Source organism: Aquarana catesbeiana, linkage group LG02, assembly GCF_042186555.1.
Source record: "Aquarana catesbeiana isolate 2022-GZ linkage group LG02, ASM4218655v1, whole genome shotgun sequence".
NCBI classification, from domain to species: domain Eukaryota; kingdom Metazoa; phylum Chordata; class Amphibia; order Anura; family Ranidae; genus Aquarana; species Aquarana catesbeiana.
The window spans coordinates 707,284,585-707,303,426 of record NC_133325.1 but is presented as its reverse complement, the minus strand read 5'-3'; the positions used below and the strand labels follow the sequence as shown (position 1 = coordinate 707,303,426).

Genomic DNA, 18,842 nt, shown 5'->3' with positions numbered 1-18,842 from the left:
CTGTACTTGGCCGCATTCATCTTTCCCTCGATTGCAACCAGTCGTCCTGTCCCTGCAGCTGAAAAACACCCCCACAGAATGATGCTGCCACCACCATTCTTCACTGTTGGGACTGTATTGGACAGGTGATGAGCAGTGCCTAGTTTTCTCCACACATACCTCTTAGAATTAAGGCCAAAAAGTTCTATCTTGGTCTCATCAGACCAAAGAATCTTATTTCTCACCATCTTGGAGTCCTTCAGGTGTTTTTTTTTAGCAAACTCCATGCAGGCTTTCATGTGTCTTGCACTGAGGAGAGGCTTCCGTCGGGCCACTCTGCCATGAAGCCCCGACTAGTGGAGGGCTGCAGTGATGGTTGACTTTCTACAACTTTCTCCCATCTCCCGACTGCATCTCTGGAGCTCAGCCACAGTGATCTTTGGGTTCTTCTTTACCTCTCTCACCAAGGCTCTTCTCCCCCGATAGCTCAGTTTGGCCAGACGGCCATCTCTAGGAAGGGTTCTGGTCGTCCCAAACGTCTTCCATTTAATGATTATGGAGGCCACTGTGCTCTTAGGAACCTTGGATGCAGCAGAAATGTTTTTGTAACCTTGGCCAGATCTGTGCCTTGCCACAATTCTGTCTCTGAGCTCTTCAGGCAGTTCCTTTGACCTCATGATTCTCATTTGCTCTGACATGCACTGTGAGCTGTAAGGTCTTATATAGACAGGTGTGTGGCTTTCCTAATCAAGTCCAATCAGTATAATCAAAAACAGCTGGACTCAAATGAAGGTGTAGAACCATCTCAAGGATGATCAGAAGAAATGGACAGCACCTGAGTTAAATATATGAGTGTCACAGCAAAAGGTCTGAATACTTAGGATCATGTGATATTTCAGTTTTTCTTTTTAATAAATCTGCAAAAATGTCAACAATTCTGTGTTTTTCTGTCAACATGGGGTGCTGTGTGTACATTGAGGGAAAAAAATGAACTGAAATGATTTTAGCAAATGGCTGCAATATAACAAAGAGTGAAAAAATTAAGGGGGTCTGAATACTTTCCATCCCCTACATACAGTATCTCACAAAAGTGAGTACACCCCTCACATTTTTTGTAAATATTTAATAATATCTTTTCATGCAACAACACTGAAGAAATTACACTTTGCTACAATGTAAAGCAGTGAGTGTACAGCTTGTATAACAGTGTAAATTTGCTGTCCCCTCGAAATAACTCAAACACACAGCCATTCATGTCTAAACCGCTGGCAACAAAAGTGAGCACACCCCTAAGTGAAAATGTCCAAATTGGGCCCAAAGTGTCAATATTTTGTATGGCCACCATTATTTTCCAGCACGGCCTTAACCCTCTTGGGTTCACCAGAGCTTCACAGGTTGCCACTGGAGTCCTCTCCTACTCCTCCATAACGACATCACAGAGCTGGTGGATGTTAGAGACCTTGCGCTCCTCCACCTTCCGTTTGAGGATGCCCCACAGATGCTTAATAGGGTTTAGGTCTGGAGACATGCTTGGCCAATCCATCACCTTTACCCTAGGCTTCTTTAGCAAGGCAGTGGTCATCTTGGAGGTGTGATTGGGATTGGTATGTTGGAATTCTGCCCTGCGGCCCAGTCTCTGAAGGGAGGGGATCATGCTCTGCTTCAGTATGTCACAGTACATGTTGGCATTCATGGTTCCCTTAATGAACTGTAGCTCCCCAGTGCCGGCAGCACTCCTGCAGCCCTGGACCATGACACTCCCATCACCATGCTTGACTGTAGGCAAGACACACTTGTCTTTGTACTCCTCACCTGGTTGCTGCCACACATGCTTGACACCATCTGAACCAAATAAGTTTGTCTTGGTCTCATCAGGCCACAGGACATGGTTCCAGTAATCCATGTCCTTAGTCTGCTTGTCTTCAGCAAACTGTTTGCAGGCTTTCTTGTGTATCATCTTTAGAAGAGGCTTCCTTCTGGGACAACAGCCATGCAGACCAATTTGATGCAGTATTTGGCGTATGGTTTGAGCACTGACAGGCTGACCCCCTACCCCGTCAACCTCTGCACCAATGCTGGCAGAACTCATACGTCTATTTCCCAAAGACAACCTCTGGATATGAAGCTGAGCACGAGCACTCAACTTCTTTGGTCGATCATGACAAGGCCTGTTCTGAGTGGAACCTGTCCTGTTAAACCACTGTATGGTTTTGGCTACTGTGCTCAGCTCAGTTTCAGGGTCTCGGCACTCTTCTCATAGCCTATACCATCTTTATGTAGAGCAACAATTCTTTTTTTCAGATCCTCAGAGTTTTTTGCCATGAGGTGCCATGTTGAACTGCCAGTGACCAGTATGAGAGAGTGAGAGCGATAACACCAAATTTAACACACCTGCCCCCCCATTCACACCTGAGACCTTGTAACACTAACGAGTCACATGACACCGGGGAGGAAAAATGGCTAATTGGGCCCAATTTGGACATTTTCACTTAGGGATGTACTCACTTTTGTTGCCAGTGGTTTAGACATTAATGGCTGTGTGTTGAGTTATTTTGAGGGGACAGAAAATCTACACTGTTATACAAGCTGTACACTCACTACTTTACATTGTAGCAAAGTGTCATTTCTTCAGTGTTGACACATGAAGAGATATAATAAAATATTTACAAAAATGTGAGGGGTGTACTCACTTTTGTGAGATACTGTGTGTATATATATATATATATATATATATATATATATATATATATATACACACACATATACATACAATCTATGTATTTTAAGTCATTTTCCTGAGATTCTGCTTTAAAGGAGAGGTACATTTTATCAAAAACACGTTAAAACATGTGTTCAAAAACACACCACAAAACGACCCAGAAAAACGCTTTAATCATAAGATGCATAGGCGTGAACCTAGCCTAAGAGAGAATTTACAGATTTTCTGGAGTTGGGCTTTAAAACGTCAATTAGGTTTTTACTGTTTTCTCTGGCTTCCTGTCCTGTGACCCCCTTTTACCCTAATTTCTTGTCCTGGTTCCACAAGGGTTTCAGCGAGAAACATAAAATGCCATATATTGAAGCTTACCAGTCTTTAGATGTGGCAGCTGCATTGTTTTTCTTTTCACAGGCTTTTTTCTTTTATGTTAACCTGGTAATCCTGCAAGGAACACACTTCCTGTCCTAGGGGACAACACTTGCTCATTGTGCTGTATCCACGAGGGGCAGGATTGCCATCCCTAGAGCAGGAATAGTGCTAGGACTACAGGACACTTCCCCCTCTTCTCATCTCCATAGGCATGCTGTAGAATTAGCACAGAAGTAGCTGGGAACAATGTAACTGATAAAAAATCAGCAAAGGCAGAGAACAAATTTTTCTGGCACTCACCAGACAGCTATAATAAAATGCTTCCAATTGCATTTAACAGGCCAGGTAGGAACAAATAAGAGAAATTCATTGTTAGGGGTTACATAAGTTTTAATATATGGTCAGCACCTACACACAGCATTCATAGGGTCAGTTTTACACTGGCAGTAATATATAGCGATTTCCAGAACAGAAATTAGTAAGCATTTATGTTTAACAACCTATAGAAATCTACCACCACTGAGGAAGTTACAGTCAATACTTACTGGAAACATTGGGTTTGTTTTGCTGGGAAGTTTTAAGAAATAACTGTTGAACTGCATGTACTGCCCCGAGCTCAGCACACGTCACGTATGGTATGTGCTCACATTCCACAACTCTTGACAACACCTGTGTGTAATTCTACAATATTAGGAACACTCTGAGATGGTGCGTTTGAGGTGCTTCCAAATATTGTCTATTGATCTATATCACTAGCAGGTCCACACCCTTAGCCTAACATGCTCACACTTGCAATGATTAAAACTGATAAAAACAAATGAATGCATTCGCCTTTGATGACAAAGACAGATACAGGTGCATCTCATAAAATTATAATATCATCAAAAAGCTAATTTATTTCAGTAATTAAATTCAAAAAGTAAAACTCATATATTTTATATAGATGCATTACACACAATGTGATATATTTGAAGTATTTATTTCTTTTAATATTGATGATTATGGCTTACAGCTAGTGAAAACTCAAAATTCTGTATCTCAGAAAATCTGATTATATAAGATCAATAAAAAGGATTTTTAATACAGAAATGTCAGCTTACTAAAAAGCATGTCCATGTACAGTATAGTATGCACTCAATACTTGGTCGGGGCTCCTTTTGTATGATTTACTGCATCAATGCGGCGTGGTATGGAGGTGATCAGCATGTGGCACTGCTGAGGTGTTATGGAAGCCCAGGTTACTTTGATAGCCGCTTTCAGCTCGTCTGCATTGTTGAGTCTGGTGTCTCTCATCTTCCTCTTGACAATATCCCACAGATTCTCTATGGGGTTTAGGTCAGGCGAGTTTGCTGGCCAATCAAGCACAGTGATACCATGATCATTAAACAAGGTATTGGTACTTTTGGCAGTGTGGGCAGGTGCCAAGTCCTGCTGGAAAATGAAATCAGCATCTCCATAAAGCTGGTCAGCAGAGGGAAGCATGAAGTGCTCTAGAATTTCCTGGTAGAGGGCTGCACTGACTTTGGATTTGATAAAACACAGAGGACCAACACCAGGAGATGACATGGCTCCCCAAATCATCACTGACTGTAGAAACTTCACACTGGACCTCATGCAACTTGGATTCTGTGCCTCTCCACTCTTCCTCCAGACTCTGGGACTTTGATTTCCAAATGAAATGCAAAATTTTCCACAGTAGGTGATGATTTGGGGAGCCATGTCATCTGCTGGTGTTGGTCCACTGTGTTTTATCAGGTCCAAAGTCAGCGCAGCCCTCGGGCAGGAAATTCTAAAGCACCTTATGCTTCCCTCTGCTGACCAGCTTTATGGAGATGCTCATTTCATTTTCCAGCAGGATTTGGCACCTGCCCACACTGCCAAAAGTACCAATACCTGGTTTAACTACTTCAGCCCTGGAAGGATTTACCCCCTTAATAACCAGGCCATTTTTTGTGATATGGCACTGCGTTACTTTAACAATTGTGCGGGCGTGCGACAATGTACCCAAATAAAATTGATGTCCTTTTTTCCCACAAGTAGAGCTTTCTTTTGGTGGTATTTGCATTTTTTTTTGCTCTATAAACAAAAAAAGACTGACAATTTTGAAAAAAAAACAATATTTTTACTTTTTGCTACAATACATATTCAATAAAAAGATGTAAAACAACAAATGTATTCATCAGTTTAGGCCAATATGTATTCTTCTATATATGTTTGTTAAAAAAAAAAAAAAATCATTGCAATAAGCGTATATTGATTGGTGTGCGCAAAAGTTATAGCGTCTACAAAATAGGGGATAGATTTATGGCACTTTTTTTTTACTAGTAATGGTGATGATCAGTGATTTTTAGCTAGACTGCAACATTACGGCGGACAGATTGGACACTTTTTTGGGACCAGTGACATTAATACAGTGATCAGAGCTAAAAATATGCACTGATTACTGTATAAATGACACTGGCAGGAAAGAGGTTAACACTAGGGGGTGATCAATGGGGTTGAGTGTGTCCTAGGGAGGTGCTTTCAAACTGTGGGGGAGATTGCTGTTCCTGATCACTAGAAACAGACAAGTTCACTGCACTCTCCTGTCAGAACGGGGGTCTGTTTTGTTTACATAGGCAGCGATTGCGGGTGGCCGGCGGACATCACAGCCTCTGGACTCGCGCATCGGCTCGCCCGCCGTGCAGCCGGCGCGTGTGCACCTGCAGTGTCTCATGCGCAAAGCAATGTACGGGTACGTCATTGCACGCAATAGGGCCGCCCTGGAGCAGTACATGTGCAGTCCTTACGTGGTTAATGACCATGGTATCACTGTGCTTGATTGGCCAGCAAACTTACCTGATCTAAACCCCATAGAGAATCTGTGGGGTATTCTCAAGAGGAAGATGAGAAACACCAGACCCAACATCTGAAGGCCGCTATCAAAGAAACCTGGGCTTCCATAACACCTCAGCAGTGCCACAGGCTGATCACCTCCATACCACGCCGCATTGATGCAGTAATTCATACAAAAGGAGCCCCGACCAAGTATTGGGTGCATACTATACTGTACATGGACATACTTTTCAGTAAGCCAACATTTCTGTATTAAAAATCCTTTTTTTTTTAGTGGTCTTTATTGGTCTGTAATAATCTAGTTTTCTGAGATACTCATTTCGGGGTTTTCACTAGCTGTAAGCCATAATCATCAAAATTAAAAGAAAGAAATGCTTGAAATATATCACTCTGTGTGTATCGCATCTATATAAAATATATAAGAATCACGTTTTGAATTGAATTACTGAAATAAATTAACTTTTTGATGATATTCTAATTTTATGAGATGCACCTGTATATTATTCCCTTCATGTTGCCTCCTGTTGACCCTTTAAGTGAGCTTTATTGCCTGGAAGGAGGCCAGTGCCGTGTGCCTGCTGTGATTGGTTCTTACAGTGATCACATAATTTGGAGCGCCTCAATGGATAATGCTTTAAAACTCTTTACAGCTCATTACTTTAGGCCTAGAATAACTTCATTCATTCCAGAATGTGTACCCAATATTTATTGCACAATAGTTGTTTGCATGTACATGCATGCCCTGCATATGTTTCTCGTTCATATGTCTGTGCAAAGGGTGGCAGTGGTGATTTAATTTTTTTTATCATTGCATTTTTAACACATTTTAAGCTTTTCTCACTCAACTTTATTACTATCAAAATGGGCTAACAAGCCACCTACGTATGTGATAACATTTGGTTATCTTTTATAGGGTGTCTTTTAGACCCCCAATGTCTCCTTTGCCCTTTGTGACGCCTAATCAAGCACAGACTGTGCTCTATCTGCTGTTTACCTGGCTTTACAACTGGGATTTTGACAGCTCTGAACCTGGAAGAACTAAGCGCTTCCAGGTTCAGATTCTGCAGAGGACTCTGAAGAGAGACAGATGTTTCCTGATGTCCTTCATCTCACCATCCTGCCAGTGTTTATTGTGAGCCCACAACTTTCTGGAACAAGCTGTGAGTTTGTTTTAACCACTTCAATGCCTAAAGCATACAGGACACACCCAAGTGGTTAAGCAGAGTAATTCAAATAGCTAATCTACCCTATCCTTAAGGGCCTACACACGGGCTGAATATCAGGTGGCATTGGCCAGTTCAAAAGAAACCAGCCAACACTCAGCCCGTGTGTGCGGCAGCCAGGCTGGCTTCTGTCAAAGGGTCATAACCGAAAAAGGTCTGCCGATCGGCGTCCAATTTGTGCTCTCAGCCGATAGCCGAAATCGCTGACTTGTGTGTTCTGGCCAGGGGGCCATTCCCGTCAGATCACAATAGCTCAGCGGGGGAGATTGCTGTACTAACATAGGATAGTTGGTACAGCGCCTTCTCCCGAGCTCCTGTTTTATTTCCATTCAGCCCGCTAGCTTGATCAAAAAAAAAAAAACTAATAGTGTGTACTAGGCTTTAGCAGCGTATCTACAAACGTCTAGGTTTTACAATGCAACAAAAATAATTTTTAAAAATGTAACATCATAAAAAGACTACACAGGTACACATTACAATAAAAACTATAATTAACGTGCTCAATGAAAACACACTATAGTTTCACTTTAAAAAGAAGTAACTATATCCTATTTCATGAAAGAGCCAAGATAGTCCTTCAACATTTCTGGATGAAGTAGGAATTGTGTTCTCCGGGAAGGCCCGACCTTGTTAGTTCCATCTCTATGCTGTAACTTTACATTTTATACAATTTTAAAGGCAGCGATTATACCGTCAATCACATCTGGTTTGCAAGACTGCAAAAAGAAGCTGCAAACTTTGAAATCCCCTGTGTCACAATGGTGTTTTGTTAGTCAGGCAAAGCGCGTAGCGGGGAGAGAGTTAAAGAGAAAAATGTCTTGGATGAGGTAAGCGTGATAGAGCCATGTTTAAGAACAGAGCTGCGTTGCTCGGCACATGACTCATACAGACATTAAACCATACAGGAGATAATTCTCAGGTAAACTTTGCTTGAGCCTGTACGTCATCTCTGGGAGAGCAGCTTGCATTAATCATGGCTCTGTTGCTGTGATGTAACTGAGCTGGAATGTCTGATTTACAGGGAGCTGAGAAACCACATCCCATTGTCACACACACCGACCTGCATTGAGTTTTACTCAAGTGTGCAAAATCTTTCACTTGCCTGATAAGTTCCTGTGACACAAGCAACCCTTATGTTGATAGCGTGGCTTGCATGAATAAAAATCATACTCCGTAAAGTTGGGAAGATAAACTGTTCGCAGTCAATTGTAAAAAGGTAGCAAAGATAATTACTGTCACGATTATCTTTAGATGGATAAAAAAACATGGATAAAAAAACAACTTCTGTGTATTTAAAAAAGGGTTACATCAGCTAAAAGAATTAAAAAAAAAATGTGTGGAAGTGAACAATACATGAGTGGGTTTAACACTTTCCCACTTTACAGAAACGAAATAATCAAAGCTGCCATTAACCGCTTCCCGACCGCCTCACGTAGATATACTGCGGCAGAAGGGCACGTACAGACAGATTAACAAAGCTGTACGTTGCCCTTTAAGAGGCAGCTTGCGGGCGCGCGCCGGAGCTCCGTGAGCGCGATTGCAGGTCCCGCGGACATACCCGCGATCGTCTCACGGTGAGGAAGAGCATTTCCCTGTTCTGCCTAATGACACTGACACTGATCACAGCTCCCTGTAATCGGGAGCGGTGATCATAGTCATGTCACACACAGCCCCTCCCCCCCACAGTTAGAATCACTCCCTAGGACACACTTAACCCCTACAGCGCCACCTAGTGGTTAACCCCTTCACTACAAGTCACATTTACACAGTAATCAATACATTTTTAATCGCACTGATCGCTGTATAAATGTGAATGGTCCCAAAATAGCGCCAAAAGTGTCCGATCTGTCCGCTATAATGTTGCAGACACGATAAAAATAGCTGATCCCAACCATTACTAGTAAAAGAAAAAATTATTAATAAAAATGCCATAAAACTATCCCCTATTTTGTAGATGCTCTAACTTTGCGCAAACCAATCAATAAATGCTTATTGCGATTTTTTACCAAAAATATGTAGAAAAATATGTATCGGCCTAAACTGAGGAAAAAAAAATGTTTTTTTTTATATATTTTTTGGGGGTATTTATTATAGCAGAAAGTAAAAAATATAGCTTTTTTTCAAAATTGTCACTCTTTTTTGTTTATAGCGCAAAAGATAAAAACCGCAGAGGTGATCAAATACCACCAAAAGAAAACTCTATTTGTGGGAAAAAAAAGGACGTCAATTTTGTTTGGGAGCCACGTCATACGACTGCACAATTGTCAAAGTGACGCAGTGCCAAATCGCAAAAAGTGCTCTGGTCTTTGGCCAGCCAAATGAACAGCCTCAGATGATACACAGAGATGAAACAAATCTCCCTACATAGGTTTTACAAGTGTATCTGCTGTGTTCAGCTTGCTATATTCTTTAGAAAGTTCAGATTGTGTTAGGAGATGTTCTCTTCCTGTTCAGCACTGCAGTAAAGTCTGGGCATACAGCCAAGACAGCTGATTGGAGGAAAGGCACACACCCCCTCTCCTCATAGGTAGAGACTTTCAACTCTGTTGAATAGTTCAGCTCTGTGCTAATCTATATATAGCATCCTCCCCAACACAAAACCTTGGCTGCTTTTATCTCAGTTGACAGAGAACTTGTCAGAAGTTATCAGGCTGATAACAGAAGAATGGAGCAGGAGACAGCCACGGGACATTGTGATTTGAAGAGAGATAAGAAAACACTGCAGAAATATGTGGCCAGCTCAAATTTCATGAATCAGGTTTACATCCACTTTAAAGCTGGCATGAAACCGCTGCAATGTCAAGTAAAAGGCGATTTTTTTATATCGTTTTCTAACCCAATTTCCATTTTTTGGGTTATTCAGAACCCCAAACTTAAATTTGCTGTTGACCCTTCAATTCCATGCATTAAAAATGGAAAAAAATAGCAAAAAATATATATACAGTTAGGTCCATATAAATTTGGACACAGGCACAATTTTCATACTTTTGGCTCTGTATGCCACCAGAATAAAATTAAAACAAAACAATCCAAATTAATTTGAAGTGCAGACTTTCAGCTTTAATTCAGGGGGTTGAACATAAATATCAAGTACACATTTTAGGAACTGCAACCATTTTGATACACAGTCCCCCCCATTTTCAGGGGCGCAAATGTAATTGGACAAATGAATATAATAATAAAATGTTCATTTTTAATATTTTGTTGAGAATCATTTACTGGCAATGATTGCCTGAAGTCTGGAACCCATGGACATTACCAAAGACTGGGTTTCCTCCTTTCTGATGCTTTGCCAGGCTCTAACTGCAGCTCTCTTCAGTTGTTCTTTGTGGGTCTTTCTGCCTTTAATTTTGCCTTCAGCAAGGGAAATGCATGCTCAATTGGGTTGAGATCAGGTAATTGACTCGACCATTGCAGAATATTCCACTTATTTTCTTTCAAAAGCTCCTGGGTAGCTTTTGCAGTGTGTTTTGGATCATTGTCCATCTTTACTGTAAAGCGCCGTCCAATCAACTTTGCTGCATTTGGCTGAATCTGGGCTGACAGTATATCTCTAAACACTGCAAAATTCATCCGACTGCTTCTGTCTTCTGTCACATTATCAATGAACACCAATGACCCAGTGCCACTGGAAGCCATGCATGCCCATGCCATCACACTGCCTCCACCATGTTTTACAGATGACGTTGTGTGCTTTGGATCATGAGCCTCTCCACACTTTTTTCTTCCCGTCATTCTGGTACAGATTAATCTTAGTTTCATCTGTCCAAAGAATGCTTTTCCAGAACTGGTCTGGCTTTTTTAGATGTTTTTTGGCAAAGTCTAATCTGGCTTTTCTACTCTTTAGGCTTATGGTTTGCACCTTGTGGTGAAGCCTCTTACTTGCTCTCGTGAAATCTTCTCTTGATTTTGGACTTTGACAATGATATGCCCACCTAATGGAGAGTCTCCCTTACTTGTCTGGGTGTTGTGGATGGGTCTTTCTTTACCATAGAGAGAATTCTGCGATCATCCACCACTGTTGTCTTCCATGGACGTCCAGGCCTTTTTATGTTGCTGAGCTCACCAGTGGGTTCTTCTTTCCTCAGAATGTACCAAACTGTTCATTTGACCACTCCTAATGTTGTTGCTATCTGTCTGATGGATTTGTTTCTTTTTGAAACCTTACAATGGCCTGTTTCACTTGCATGGACAGCTCCTTTGAACGCATGATGTAGGTTCACAGCAGTAGATTCCAAATGCAAATACTATACTTAGAATTAACTCCAGACCTTTTACCTGCTTAACTGATGAAGAAATAACGAAGGAGTACCCCACACCTGGCATTGAAACAGCTTTTGAATCAATTGTCAAATTACTTTTGGTCCCTTGAAAAAGGGGGATGGCTATTTTTAAGAGCTGGAATTCCTAAACCCTTCCTCTGATTTGGATGCACATACACTCAATTTAAACATGAGTGGGAGTACTTTCAGCCCATATATAACTATAGCTTGAATATGTTTTGGTAAATACCCGAAAATCTAAAACTGTGCCCATGTCCAAATATATATGGACCGAACTGTATATATATATATTTATGTATATAATAATAAGAACAATATAGTATTGCTACACAAGCAATGTTGTAATTTACACTGCAGACAATCCCAATCATTCTGCTCCAATCTCTTCACCCCATGCTCTACCGACGGATGGGAGCTAGTTCCAGAGACAATATGCACAATAAAAGTCATACTCTTTTGTAAAGGGCAGAATGAACTTTAAAGTGATTCTAAAGGCTCAAGTTTTTTTACCTTCTTGCATGAAGGCAAGAAAACCTTCAGTATAGAGCTCCCTCCAATACCTACATGAGCCCAATCTCGATCCAGCGATGTGCATGAGAGCAGAGCCTCTCTCCCTCCTCATTGGCCCAGACACAGCAGCAGGAGCCACTAGCTCCTGCTGCTGTCAATCGCAGCCAGTGAGGAGAGAGCGGGGGGTGGGGCAGAGCCTTGCTCTGTTTCTCTTAAGAACACACAGAGCAGGGATCGGGAGTGAGCACCCACAAGTGTCCCCATAGCAAACCACTTGCTATGGAGGCACTCAACAGGGGGAGGAGCTAGACCCATGGACGGGAGACCCGAGAAGAGAAGGCTTGGGGCTACTCTGTGCAAAACCATTGCACAGAGCAGGTAAGTATGTTTGTTATTTTTATTTTTTATTTGACCCTTAGTATCACTTTAATGGATATAGTTTGGAACAAGGCAAATCCGCCTGCCCTCTAACGCGTTTCACTCCGCTAGGCGCTTAGTTATAGTTATAGTTTTTGCTGGCAAGTTGTAATTGAATTTTTTTTTTTTTAAATACTTTCTTTTTCAATCTGCAGTTGCTGTAATCTTTTGCAAAAATCAATGCATTATGGCAACCTGGAGACATTCTGCTTGTGTGATTGGCTCAGTAATTTTCCCAGAAGTCTGCACTAGGATACAAGTCAAATTTTAAGCACTACCTGCAATAGGAATTTTCTGTTACAACCGTTTTTTATTGAGTTTTTATTAGAAGAGAGTTTCAAGATACAAATAGACTTTCAGACCAACAAGCAAAATAGCGACATGTCAAGTATAACAATATAATAAAGCTTTGTTGGCAAATTGCCAATTACAAAAAGAAAATGGTAGACAGTCTCATAGGGAATCTACATGGGTCTTAAGGCAGATAAGGTCAACATGCAATAGGAATTTCAGTTTTGGTCAGATACTACCCCAAGGGTTAAATACTTCTAAAGGAATGCTGATACTGCAGCTTTTCTCATTAGAACACTGAAACTATGCCAGGTGATTTTAATGAACCAGACCCTCCTATTCAGAATCATTCCGCATAGGACATGATGGAACAAACAGCTATTTTTTCAGAGCAGCAAAAGGTAGGAATCTGCTACAAAGTTCCTTGCAATACCCATGCACTATGGTCGATCGGCGAGTATTGTTTTTTTTTTTTTCAACGAAAAACACTCACTCTTTAATGTGGATGCAACACCCTTCTCCAAATATCATTTAGTTGCTAAGGCACTAGGGATCATAAACAATTCCCATGCTTTTTTTTCCCTCATCTCCCCCATGACTGGCGATTGTTGTTAAAGGGCCAGTCATGAACATATTCTTCTGAGCATATGTTTTAAAATGCCTATGTGTGATCGTCACATGTGCACGCCAGGTGCACTCAAATTGCCTGTGAAAACAGTTTCATTAAACAGTACCAATTATACGCATAATCTAAAGAGCCAATCAGAGTGGCTCTTTGCGTTTCGAACAATGTGAACCAATCACAAGGTGTAAACAAGTCTATGTCACCGGTAGCAATGGTTATCCTGTGAAATACCACATTTACCCTACTGCACATCAGCAAAAAAAAAAAAAACATTAGGTAAATGTGGAAATTTAAAATCTCTTTATAACCGTAGTGGAAACGTGTGAATATATATATATATATATATATATATATATATATATATATATATATATATATATATATATATATATATACACACATATACACACACATATACTATACGGCCTCATACACATTGGACGTTTTTACAGCAGCTGTTTTTGGTTTCAGGTGTTTTTTTTTCTGCAGCCAGTAAACTCCCCAGCGTGTTATCCTATGTAACCATGCACACATAGGCTGTTATCAGTGTTTTTTGGCAGGCGCATTTTCTGGCTGGAAAAAAAAAAACAGTTTTTTTAGTGGGTTTTAAGAGGAGTTTTTCATCTGTAAAAACGCTGATAAAAGCTTAAAAACCTGGGAAAACATGGCTATTTGGCGTTTTCTCAGCGTTTTTGAGCCATAAGCTTTTGTGAGAGTATAATTTTGCTTAAAAAAAAAAAAAAGCTAAAAAATGCTACAGCTAAAAACTCAAGAAAAAAAAAAAAAAAACGCTAAAAAACTAATATTACAGCTACTGCTTTCTACAGCTAACTCTACTGGCATTTTTATAACGTCCAGTGTGCAAGAGGTGTAATATCTAAAGGGCAGAGCTACATTCTGCTGTGCATAAAATCATGAACACTTAAAATCCTTATGAAAAGTTTTCTCCTGAACAAAAATCGGGTGTGAATCACAAAATGGCTGCTTGCAGATTGTTTAGAGGGCAGTTACGCTTTCGGCTACGGGACTTGTCGACAGTATCATGTTTACACTGCTTTTTTCCCCCCCAATGGCTCTTAAAAGATACTAAAGGCCCACCACCTGTTCTAGTATGAGTTAGAGGAGATGGCATGTAGTGATGTCATCAATTATACAATTACCATTTTATTCCACTATATAACACTGAAATTAATTATGCTATGGAGATCTAATTTCCCTACATAATATTGTTTCACTATACTAAATAATGTCCCTCAATTAGTAGAGGTCATGTCAGATTTGGTATATCTGTGCATGCCTATGCTTGTGGTTTAGGCAAAAACCAGTCAGTGACTCACAGAGCTACCATTTTATCTATTTCCTTGATTGTGGGACACAGTTGTGTAGATTCTTTCTCGACCATTATGTATGTTTATGTGGAAAAAAACACCTTAATTTTAATGACAGCGTGAAGACTATGTGCTGCCAGATATTATTCATTGTCCTCAATACAGTTGAGTATTGTCTATGATACTTTTTTTTTTTAAGTTGTGTTAAATGTTACATTTTCAGGAGAAGCTTTCAGAGTATACCCAAAAATATTGCTACAATCACCTTATTCATTGTTCTCAGTAACTTCTCAGAAATAATTTTTCAAAATGCAGTAAATGCCCCGAATTCCTAGACAGTATAGTGTTGCAGCTTCTTTATTCGCACAAGCAGCTAAGTCGTACGCTACTTACTGTACATGTGGTTCATGGTGTTTCCGACAGACAACGTAAATCGTATGACATACATTATCATTTTCTGAGATGAGAAAATAGGAACACCTATTAGCCCAGGACACAATGCTGCCATGGTGCCAGTTACATGAACTAAAGAGCATTTATACTCAAAAAATGCGGTAAGTAAAACCTAAAGGTGTTCTTTTGTTCACCACTACCAATCCTTTACAATGGATTTCCAAGATGACATATACAATAACTGAGAAGATGGATAAAAGTTACATCCATGGTATTTATTGTAAATGTCCATACATTACACCAAAAAAGAGGAACAACTGCAGCGGAAAGGATGGACAGAGACAGGGCCGGCCCTACCATGGGACCCAATGGGACCACTTAACAGGGGCGGCCGAATCCCGTCAGCGGCAGAGAGTAGACTCTCTCAGGACGCAGAGCGGAGTGGAGCGGAGGCGGTGCATTGTGCGGCGTGCGCTGTCTCCTGCACTGGCCTAGCAACCAGTGACGTCAGAGGCCGCGTCCACCCCAGCATTCACAGCGCTCAGCCTCCGCGCCAAACAATTGCTACACCCACCGTCTTCCATCCCCAACGTCACAGTGTGAGGGAAGGAAGGGCTGAGGAGAGCTGGCTGTGCCCGGCCGACAGTGAAAAAATTGTACGTTAATAAGTAAGTAGGGATCAATTCATTATAGGGGAAATCGATGGAGGGAGAAAGAACTGTGCACTCAGAAGAAAAGGTCTTTTCAATGCAATTGTGGAATCTGTAGCATATTCAGTACAGACTGTTAAAGCTAAAAAGGTTATTAAAAAAAAAAAAAAAATGAATACAACATACTTTTGATGGGTGTGATTTTTTTTTTTTTGGGGGGGGGGGGGGGAGTATTTCATTCTTGGTCCCAGGCAGCACCATGTCTTGGGCCGGCACTGGACAGAGAGATATTTTTAATTAGAGACAGTTGAGAGTTATGGTAATACTGATAGCGTCTGAGTAGTTTTTACAATAATTACTTTGCAGCTGACAAATATACACTATTAGATGCATTGATGTAACATGACAATGGGGTTGATTTACCAAAACTGGAGAGTGCACAATCTGGTGCAGCTGTGTATGGTAGCCAATCAGCTTCTAACTTTAGCTTGTTCAATTAAGCTTTGGTAAATAAAACCTGGACGCTGACTGGTTTTCATGCAGAGCTGCGACAGATTTTGCACTCTCTCGTGAAATCTCCCCCCATTGTTCTGCAAGTGTCTGAAAAGGATGTTCGACTTCATGTTGATCTTGAAATGTTCTATTATTTTAATATTGCAAGAGTGTTAGTAACTCAGCTATGAACAGAATAGACACCAAGGGGTCTAGTTCTAAAAGAAATTTGCTGTGCGAATGTATCAGCATTTGCGCAAAAGTCACAAATAACATTCTAATTTTCTGATATTTAAGTTATCTTTGGTAGGACAAATGTAGAATACCCTAGTATCCTAAGAACATTCAATCCTAAAAGCAAATAGCCTAAAAACATTTGAATGTTGTTTAGCCTAAAACAATAGCCTTAGAACAGGGGTATCCAAACTGCGGCCCTTTGCTTGCCTTTATCTGGCCCTTGGGGCACTTTTACTTCCACTGATACAAGACACTGTTCCTCCCACTGATACAAACAATGGGGTAATATTCCAGCTACTAACATCAACAATTGCGCACTATTTCTCCCATTGACACCAACGATGGGGCACTATTCCTCAAATTGACACCAAAAAATGGGGCACTATCCACTGACACCAATGATGCAACACTATTCCTCAAAGGGATTCCAACAATGGGGCACTATTAATCTCACTGACACCAATGGTGGGGCATTATTCCTTCCACTGACATCAACAATGGGGCACTATTAATCTCACTGACACCAACGATAGGGCACTATTTCTCCCCCTGCATGCATTGTTTGCTCCCACTGATGGCAGGATCATTTCTACTCCCAATGGCCACAGTCTGGCCCTCCTAAAGTCTGAAGGACAGTAAACTGGCCCTTTGTTCAGAAAGTTTGGAGACCCCTGCCTTAGAACATTCAAACAGAAGAGAAAATACGTTATGATTTTGATCCAGTTGCACAAAAGCCACAGCTTTAGGCAATGGCTTTGATTTACTAAAGGCAAATTAACTGTTCACTTTACAAGAGAAGTTGCACTTTTCAAGGGAATTATCCCACAGCTGAGTGAAAAAGGCGAAGCTCTGCTGACTTCCATCATCCAATCATGTGCAAGCATAAGTACTGTTTTTATTTATTTATTTTTTCTTACACATAATTGGATATTCTTTGCAAAGTGAAATTGCACCACATACACTCAAAATAAACAGCCCCTTTGCCTTTTGTAAATCAACCCCATTGTGCAAAAAGATCTGTAAAATGAATGAACAATTTTAGTTTAAAGTAGAACTATAGGCAAAACTTTTTTTTTCATTTTGGATAGAGTAAAGGAGGGTTATAAGATTTTTTTTCTCACCGTCGGTGTCCCATTGCTGAGATTTCCCTTCACTTCCTTTCCCATAGCCAAACAGGAAGTGAGATGAAATCCCTGAAAATTAAGGGAATTTCTTGGGGGTTTAGCGGTCAGATAACAAAGAACAATCTGAGCGTTCTTAAACTGTATTTTTGTGTGGCACACTCCTAAACATTAACTGCTTCACGGCCGCCTCATAGCAGATTTACTGCTACAGGGCAGGCACTCTGTGTAGAATCACGTATATATATATATATATATATATATATATATATATATATATATACGTGATTCTGCACTTCCGAGTTTTGGGCGCAAGCGCACGCTGCCGCGAGCTCGCTCCCGCTGAGATTTTACACAGCAGGAACTGATCTGCAGCTGTCTGCCGGGACCAGCCAATAGTTCGTTACACTGACAGAATGACAGTCTGCCTATGTAAACAAGGCAGGCTGTCATTCTGTAAGTACAAAAGACATGGATCCTGTGTTTCTGTGAAGCAGAAACACCGATCCATGTCTTCAAGTAGTAAAAGCACCTTACCCACAGTTAGCAGCACTCCCTAGGCACACATTTAACCCTTTGATCGACCCTGATATTAACCCCTCCTCTGCCAGTGTCATTAGTACACTGACAGCGCATATTTTTAGCACTGATCACTGTATTAGTGTCACTGGTCCCCAAAAAAGTGTCAAAAGTGTCCATTAGGTGTCCAATTTGTTTGCCGCAATATCGCAGTTCCTCTATAAGTCGCTGATCGCCATCATTACCAGTAAAAAAATAAAAAATAAGTAAAAATATCCCATAGTTTGTAGACACTGTAACTTTTGCACAAATCAATAAATGTTTGTTGGGATTTTCTCTTTACCAAAAATATGTAGCAGAATACATATTGGCCTAAATTGATGAAGAAATTAGATTTTTTACATTATTTTATTGGATAGGTTTTATAGCAGAAAGTAAATATATATATATATATATATTTTTTTTTAATTGTTGGTCTTTTTTTATTTATAGCGCAAAAAATAAAAAGCGCAGAGGTAATCAAATACCACCAAAAGAAAGCTCTATTTGTGGGAAAGAAGGACATCAATTTTATTTGAGTACAGTGTCGCGAGACCACGCAATTGTAAGTTAAAACAATGCAGTGCCGTACCGCAAAAAATGTAATGGTCAGATGGGGGGGGGGGGGGGGGTAAACATTCTGGAGCTGAAGTGGTTAAAGTTCAGCTCAGGCAGACTTCCCGTTTATCTGATAGAGAGACAAGGTTGATGAGAGAGATGATGTCATTGCCAATCTGGCCAAAGATGCTCTAATCATAAGTCCTCATGCACACGGACGTTTTTACAGCTGCTTTTTTGAGCTTTTTTTGCAG

The 18,842-nt window shown here is 40.6% G+C and overlaps 2 protein-coding genes across 3 annotated transcripts in view; one reads left to right on the top strand and one right to left on the bottom strand.

Annotated features, from left to right (window-relative positions):
* The window catches only part of CMSS1 (cms1 ribosomal small subunit homolog), a 507,566-nt gene that overhangs the window by 210,601 nt on the left and 278,123 nt on the right, over positions 1–18,842 (bottom strand). The gene's annotated exons all lie outside the window — the stretch shown is intronic.
* The window catches only part of FILIP1L (filamin A interacting protein 1 like), a 440,288-nt gene that overhangs the window by 157,729 nt on the left and 263,717 nt on the right, over positions 1–18,842 (top strand). The gene's annotated exons all lie outside the window — the stretch shown is intronic.